This window comes from Choloepus didactylus, chromosome 1 (assembly GCF_015220235.1).
Source record: "Choloepus didactylus isolate mChoDid1 chromosome 1, mChoDid1.pri, whole genome shotgun sequence".
Taxonomy (NCBI): domain Eukaryota; kingdom Metazoa; phylum Chordata; class Mammalia; order Pilosa; family Megalonychidae; genus Choloepus; species Choloepus didactylus.
The window spans coordinates 42,562,349-42,571,007 of record NC_051307.1 but is presented as its reverse complement, the minus strand read 5'-3'; the positions used below and the strand labels follow the sequence as shown (position 1 = coordinate 42,571,007).

Here is an 8,659-nt window from a genome sequence, read left to right as displayed (position 1 = left end):
ATGGTGATCCTGAGCTCCTCTGTCACATGGCAAAGAACATGGTAGCATCTGCTAGTCTGTACCTTTTCTTCCAGGTTTTGTTGCTTTTAGCTGCTTGCTTCCATGGCTTTCTCCTTCTTTCTCTGTATTCATCCAGTTTATAAAGGACTCCAGTAAGAGAAATAATACCTACCCTGGGTCACACCTTAACTGAAATAACTTCACAAAAATCTACTTACAATAGGTCTACACCTACAGGAATGGATTAGTTTTAAGAACATGGTTTTCTGGGGTATTTATAGTTCCAAATCACCATAATTCTCTTTCCTTATTCCTTTCCTGATTCCTGAATAGAAAACGATGCATTTCATTACTCAGTGGCAACACACCATATACTTAGGGCCATATTAATCTCCTCTAGCTAAAATGTCACATCTAGTACAGCAGCCGTGATCAAGGATGCTAGAAGATTAGCTCGCCTATAGTCATTCACCAAGATAAATCTAGTTACATTAAGGACCAGAATCAGAATTAAAGGGAAATATGATATAGACTATCTCTGAATCTTTTAGAATTTGAAGATTAGCTCTAATCTCAGCCATCTCTTCCCCATTGTTGTAATACTGTTTTGTTTGTATTCTCTTGGGTGGGGAGTAGTTTTACATGCTTCCACTTACTCTTCCCCACTATGACAGCTCTTATGCCATAAGCCAAGGGCCCAATATGGGTATTACATCAAATGTCAAGTGTGTCCATCCTAGCTCAAGGAATAGGAAAATGATAACCAAGTAGAACCAAGTAAGTCCATAGATATACTGAAAGTCAAGCTTCAGCTAGGTCTCCATATACCCTTGTACAAAGGGGCCACAATGATGATTTGGATCTCCAGGTATCAATTTCTACTCAGAATTTGTGTCCAACAGTACTCAAAACGTCTGGGCATCTCCCTTTCCCCCAGTGTAAAATCATTTAAGTTAATGGCCATAGATCTCTTTGGAGGAAAGACTCAGGAAATCTTTTACAGTGTGTACTGGCCATGGTATTACAGTCCTTCTCCATGGGGAACCAGCTGCCTATTTAATCAGTGAGTTTAGGGTCAGAAAACTACATCAGTTATAGAAACTGGTCAAGGGATTGTGAACTTTATATGAGGGCAATTGCTGTCAGCCTCCTGCTTATCCAATGTTGCTCTCTTTTGAATATATACATTATGAAGTCCCCTTGTTCACTGTGCATCTGTTTTGTTCCTAGTAATGCCATGCTTTATTAATCATCTTCACAACTCTCTGCATGCTATCAATCTGACTTAGCCATTGTGATCAGTATTTCCCACTCACGGCTTTTTTTCCACATATTTACTTTTTATTGAATTTGTTAATGTTACAGAGTTCCTGCACTGCCAAAACCATGCCTGAGACTTCAAAGAAAGAAATAGCATAATGGAAGTCTCATCTACCCATCCTACAGTATATTAAAACTTGATTCATGTGCCTTTTGATAATTTCACAATCTTTTAAAAAGTTATAATGAGTTGGAGTTTTAAATCTGCTGCAGGTCTTCAGATTCCTAGTACAGTATATGCCATTAAATAATATTTCCACATATTCATCTAAAACATAACACTCAACAAGATTTTGCTGGAAAAGATGCATACTTCTCAGGAAAAAATCTGTGGCTCAATGTCCAAGAGACTATTTGTTAAGGTTTTTGGTTCCCAAATGAAGTCTTCAGTTTAACCAAGAATCCCTTGTATCTCTTTTAATCAGTCAACCTCTCCTTGGCTCAGATACTTGCGCAAATTCATCAGAAGGCAGGCATCCTTCCTGCCACCTCAAATAATGCCAATGTTATTGACCAGAAGTGGTTGGCAGGTCCTGTCAGGAGACTCCATAACCTTCCTAGGTGTTCAGTTCCTGCATTGACACTTTCATCAACACTGAACTCCTACAGAAAAATGCACCCACATCAGGATAGTTTTATTCACCCATTTGCTTCACACTTATTGGTAGCAAGTCTGCAACTCCTGCATTTGGCAAAGGGATTTATTATAGAGAAACCCAGACACTGCATCAAGTGGTCACACACCACTTTGAAATATTTATTTTGAACCAAAGAGACAAAACTAGGAAATTACCAGAATATCTCATATGGAAAGAAACTTTTCAGTAACTCTGGGTAGCTTCTTCAAGTCCCTTTTAAGGTTGAAAAATTACTGGGTAGTTTAAGCTGTAATTATTAAGAACACAAGTGCTACATCACCTGTCTTTTGCCCCTGACTCTCCAAACAAGCAACATAAAGATGCACTAAAAGATCATAATAAGAGCTGGCTGGGACAATCACTGCATCTATAGAAACTTCAACACCTTTAAAATGTGGGTACAAATATGATATCTTGAACTCTTGTCAAAGGTCACATAAGATCCATGAAACTTAAAAAGCATTTTAGGCAAGGTTCTGCTCATTGAGTAAATGAATCCTTTAGTCTGAGCAGAAACCTGCTAGATACTGTTTCCAGTGCCATTTACTATACAATTTAGAGCTCATTAAAGACTTTAGAAGCACCTGAAGTAGAGCTCCTGGCAGCTGCTGTCCTTTACACCAAAGGCTATTTGGTTCCACTCTAGGGATGGCAAATTCATGAGACGTTTCACAATCCTAATGCACATTTCAGGTTACTAAACTAAGCAATAAGCAATATGCTCTGTCAAGCAATGAGCAATATGCTCTGTCCAAATCAAAGCAAAAAGGCCTTATTGTGGAACATAGAAAAAGCACTACCCAAATAAAATTTACTGAAAGAAATAAGATTATTTCCTCCCCCACCCTCCTTTTCCCACTTGGTGGAACCAAGCTTAATTAATTTAATTTGTGTTTACCTAGAATACAACTGAAGGCTAAAATTATAATTCACAGCCCTACACAGATTATCTGAACACATCAGTTCTTTAGAGAGGCATGTTTCGGGAAGCTTAATATAGCCACAGCCTACTACAGAGTGTTCCTTAAAGGGTGGGGCACAGGACAGGTTAATTAAGGTCACTGTTTCATCTTTTACAGCACATCAGGACCCAGATGGCTAGCTTTCTGCAGGATTTGTGATAGGAATCCAGTAGAGTTGGCTTCAAGTTTCATATGGACATTTAATAGCTGTAACCTTCTTGTCCAGAAGATGTGATCCACATGAAGTCCACAAGGAGTGTAGCAAATTTCAGGTAGTCGACCCTTATGAAGTCTCAGTATCTGAACTTTAAAAGATTTTGAAATGACCACTGGCTGCAGTTGTTTTTTGTTTTTGTATTTGCAGAGTACTTGTGAAAGACACTGCTGAAGCGAGTTCACACATTTATATAACAATGAAAATTCCCCTAAAGCCAATAGACAAAGAACAATTATGACAGCTTAAACATCCACAGTGCAATAGGGCCATCATTTATATCGAGGGATCTGCATCAGTTGCTGTATATCCAACAGAGATCAGATGATTGAACGGCTGTTCATGGTGGTTAGATGTTGTCTAGTTACCTTAAAAGGGTTAGCAAAGGCCATTCCTTAATTGTACTGTGTGTGGCTGCTTTTCTGATTTTCAAGCACAGAATAATGGTTGTCTAGCTGACGTTTAAGGGCCTGGTTTTTTGAAATCTAATCCCTACCTCCATTTCTGTGTCTTACTACTTCAAATTCTTCTCCATTTCTTTATCCTTCCAGCTTTCTACATGCTTGGCAGTAAACTGCAGGGATGGGAACTGTGTATCACTGTATATTTCTGGTGGTCCTTGCTGTGATTTCCTTGTTGTGGTTAACTTGGCCCCAGGAGACCTATACAAACCACTAGTCATCACCAGTTCTGGGATTTCTTTAACAATTACTGGAATAGGAGGTGCTTGTACCAGAGTACTAGGACCAGTGACCTGAAGATTTTTCTATACCACCACCACCTCCACCTTCTTCCGAGTTATCAGCTGAATCTTCTCTCTTTTCATTATTATCTTTTTCCTTTTCACTTATTTACATTGCCTGAACTTGGAGGCTACTGCAATCAACCTCTTTTTGCTCAAATTCTTTCCATCCATCTTCATCCTTCATCATGGCCTGGCTGCCTGCTGTACCCACGGTCTCACTGATCCCCCTGATGCCCGATTGTTCCTCTCCTTCTTGTCTCTCTTAGTGAAGAAGATATCCTGGTTCTGCTCCTCTGTTTCAGCCATGGCCATGGTCTCCTTGGCCGGAAGGATGGTAGGGTCAGCAGCGGGCATGGCCCGCCCACAGCTTTTGATGGTTAAGTGCTCCTACGTGCCTTCCATTGTTTCAAAGGCCCTATCATGGTCATTGTTATCAGCAAGAGGAGGTTTTTTTGGAGGAGAGCCACCACTGAACTTCTAAATGATGATGGTGTCCCTTTCATATTTCTGCTGGCCTTCAAGAATGGTGTCTTGTCTGCATTTTCCCATGGAACATACTTCTCTGGTGGGGCTTCTGGTCCCACATAATACATCTATGTATTCCAGAATACCCAATTCCATAAGTTTTTAATCCCTTCCTCTTCCTTGTTCAGGCATTTTAACCTTGCTGAATATGAGCCATTACTTCTAAGATTCTAAGGATCCCCCTAACTTCAAGTTTACATTATTCTCTTGGGCTCTGGCCAAGGAGTTCAATCCTTGTATCCCAAAGGAGTTCTCTTAAATCAGTAAACTCTCCCTTGATGGAACTTATTTTCTGGCTCCCTTAATCAAGCACCTTCTGAATCAATCCAGTCACATGGATAGTCCCAGTACATGTTGATTAGATCTTGTACTTCTTTGTGGATATAGTCCCTTTCCTCCTTCATAAAGCCCAGAACATCCTTGGATGGGTTCGCTGTGTTTTAAACTGCTTATAAGCCTGGTGTCCAGAAGAGGAGGAATGGGCAGCTCTAGAGGGGGTAGGGGCAGGTATCTATTCCTTTGAAGCAGAAAGACCTCTATAGTGTCCTCTTGCCTGAAGGAAGGACAAGTTCTTGATAAGAAGGGATGAGCCATTACTTCAAACTCAGAAGTTTCAGCAAAGTCTTTAAAATTTCAGTTTTATTTACAATATTTGTAAAGAAATTAATCAAGGAGTGGATGAGTAGTAAATCCTTAAACCTGACACTTGGCACTTAAACACATCAATTTTAAATACATCAATTTTTAATTTTAACACTATGATAAAATCATGAATTTAATTCAATTGATAGAGAAGAAAATATAGGCATATTATTGAAGCAATTTCTTACACTTGTCAAAAGAAATCAAACTGGCATTGGCAAAGGAAGAAAGTTGTTCCTACATAGATCTAGTCTGCCAGCTAGATTAAGAGATTTGAATATGTAAACTCAATTGTCAGTTATGGCAGGACAAATTCTAAACTTATTAAAATAGAAAATAGAGATTTTGTAATGTATTACTCTGAAAAATTTTTGGAAAGAACATATATCAATTGTAGGAATACAGCAATACAGACTGATTATCATTTACTTGCCTTGGTATTGTAAAAATATTTGTGTTCAGACTAGTTTGTTTACTGGTATAAAATAAATCATTAATAAAAAGTCTTCCAATTACTTAGAAATGCCTACCTGTGAGTTCTCGATGTCGCAGTTTGAATTGACAATTTGTATAGTGACAAAAGATAATCAATGTCCGTTCCGGTTTGCTAATGCTGCCATTTTGCAAAACACCAGAAATGGATTGGCTTTTATAAAGAGGGTTTATTAGGTTACAAAGTTGCAGTTTTAAGGCCATAAAGTAAGGCACCAACAATAATGTATCTTCACTGAAGAAAGGCCGTTGGCATCCGGGAGACCTCTGTTAGCTGGGAAGGTACGTGGCTGGCGTCTGCTTGCCAGTAGGTTGCGATTCAAAATGGTGTTCCCCAAAATGTCTCTAAGCTGCAGTTTCTCAGGGCAAACTCTGGGCTAGTACCTCCAAAGCATCAGAAAAACTCTGTTTTCAACGGTTGTCTTCAAAATGTCACTGTAAGTTGCAGCTCCTCTACAAAATGTCATTCTCAGTTGCTCTGAGTTCCATATGTTTGTCATCTCATTTATATGGCTCCTGTGCTTTAATTCAGACCCACCCTGAATGGGTGGGGTAACACTTCCATGGAAATTATCCAATTAAAGTCATCATCCACAGTTGGGTGGGTCATATCTCCATGGAAACATCAATCAAAAGGTCACACCCTAATCAAAAAGATTAATCAATCTGCCACCACAAGATTACATCAAAGAACATGGCTTTTTCTAGGGGACATAATATACACAAACCAGCACAATTTCTTAAATCAATTCTTTCAAAAGTCAAAAAAATAAGAATAAAGTAATTTGGATAACAAAGAAAAAATTAACAAAAGTGTTTGTTAACTCATTTATTTAGATATTTTATCATGAAGTATTTGTAAGTTTCTGAAATGCTATTTTAATTTCTAGCCAATTAATTTATTTTGCTTGAGTATAGCTGAGTCTGGTTGGATGAGAAGACATTCCATAAGAGATATACATTGAAAGAACTGCTATGTGGTTAATTCTTTTTTTTAATTCAATTTTATTGGGATATATTCACATACCATGCAGTCATACAAAGCATACAATCAATAGTTCATAGTACCACCATATAGTTGTGCATTCATCACCAAAATTAATTTTTGAACATTTTCATTACCACACACACAAAAGTAATAAGAATAAAAATTAAAGTGAAAAAGAACAATTAAAGTAAAAAAGAACACTGGGTGACTTTTTTTTTTTTTTGCCCCAGTTTTTCAACTCATCCATCCATACACTGGACAAAGGGGAGTGTGATCCACATGGCTTTCCCAATCACATTGTCACCCCTCATAAGCTACATTGCTATACAATCGTCTTCATGACCCAAGGGTTCTGGGTTGGAGTTCAATAGTTTCAGGTATTTACTGCTAGCTATTCCAATTCATTAGAATCTAAAAAGGGTTATCTATATTATGTGAAAGAGTGCCCACCAGAGTGACTTCTCAGCTCCTTTTGGAACCTCTCAGCCACTGAAATTTATTTCATTTCATTTCACATCCCCCTTTTGGTCAAGAAGATGTTCTCCATCCCACTATACCAGGTCTAGATTCCTCCCTGGAAGTCGTATTCCACATTGCCAGGGAGATTTACACCCTCAGATCCCACATAGCGGGGAGGGCAGTGATTTCACCTTCCAAATTGGCTTAGCTGGAGAGAGAGAGCCACATCTGAGCAACAAAAAGGCATTCAGGAGGAGACACTTAGGCACAATTATAAACAGGCCTAGCCTCTCCTTTGCAGCAACAGTTTTCCGAAGGACAAGTCCCATGATAGACGGCTCAGCCCATCAAACCACCAGTCCTCAATGTCTGTGAGCACATCAGCAACCATCGAGGTGGGGAAGCCCAACACCCCCTGTATTCTCCCCCAGCTCCTTAGGGGGGCTTTGCATATTTTTTTCATTTTTTTTTAATTAACTATTAACTATATAAAATTTTTTTTTAAATACAATAAAGAAAACATTTCAAACAAACCAAAACAAGGGACTAAGAAAAAGACAACTAACCTAAAATAACTACTTTACTTCCAATGTGTTCCTACTCTACCCTAAGAATGTAACCTATATAGCAACATTTCTGTGAACTTGTTCCTACCATATCCAACAGAAATTAACAAACCACAGTCATTCCTGGGCATTCCCAGAACATTGAATTTACCCATGATAGCTTATCTGTTCTTATTGGGTTATTGTTCCCCCTTCACTAATTGCTCTCTATCGCTAGGTCCTTCTTAAGAAGATTTTATTTCTCTAGAAATCCATATATTTTATGATGTCAAATTCTCTTACAACATGTTATAATAGGTGTGTAGTACTGCTATTTGGTTGCCAAGGTCATTAAATCCTTGAATTTCCTAGAGGAATAAAAGGACTACTGCATAATTTAAAGGTGCCTGAGGGTAACTCATTTATATGACATGTCTGTTCTTGCCCAAATTTAGGAATCATGTAGTTGTCTGTTGACTATTTGTTGTTTATAAAATTTGCTATTTTTTTTAAGTTGATAGGCTGAAATTACCTGATAAATATGTAAATTAGCTTCAAGATAACCCAGAAAAAATATTTATTACCTATCAATATAGTACACATTAAATAATAAATACAAGTTTACTTATTTAGTGTTAATCACAAGAAACTAATGCTAACTTGACAAAGTACCAGCAGGTGAATTAGTAATCACAGGAAGCTCAATAGCTGCCATTTTACATTGACTTTCAATCTTCTAAGTAATATGTTGAAGTAAGTTATTTCACTTTAAATTTTTATTTTTATCAGAAATATTTTCATTACCTAAAATGTCCTTACATTAATAGTGCTTGAGGAAAATAACATCTAGTATTTTATTAAATTTAAAACAACCACTGCATGTCTCATATCTCATTCTATAATAATTATCATATTTAAGGTATGAAAAAAATGCTTTGCATCTTATTCTTGTCTCCTAAGATTTTATTTTGATGTGAAAAAAATATACTTGCTGTAAGCTCTGCCCTTTGTTATGTGGTTGTTTAGGCATAAAATTTGAACCAGCATTGAATAGGTGAAATATATTATCCTAGGGATATGTGATTAGCTTTATATATGTGAAGATGATCATAATATTTTCTGTATTATA

General features: G+C 37.5%; 1 pseudogene; it reads right to left on the bottom strand.

The window, feature by feature from the left end:
- Positions 1-3,529: 3,529 nt before the first annotated feature.
- LOC119529250 lies at positions 3,530-4,185 on the bottom strand (annotated as a pseudogene).
- Positions 4,186-8,659: the final 4,474 nt, after the last annotated feature.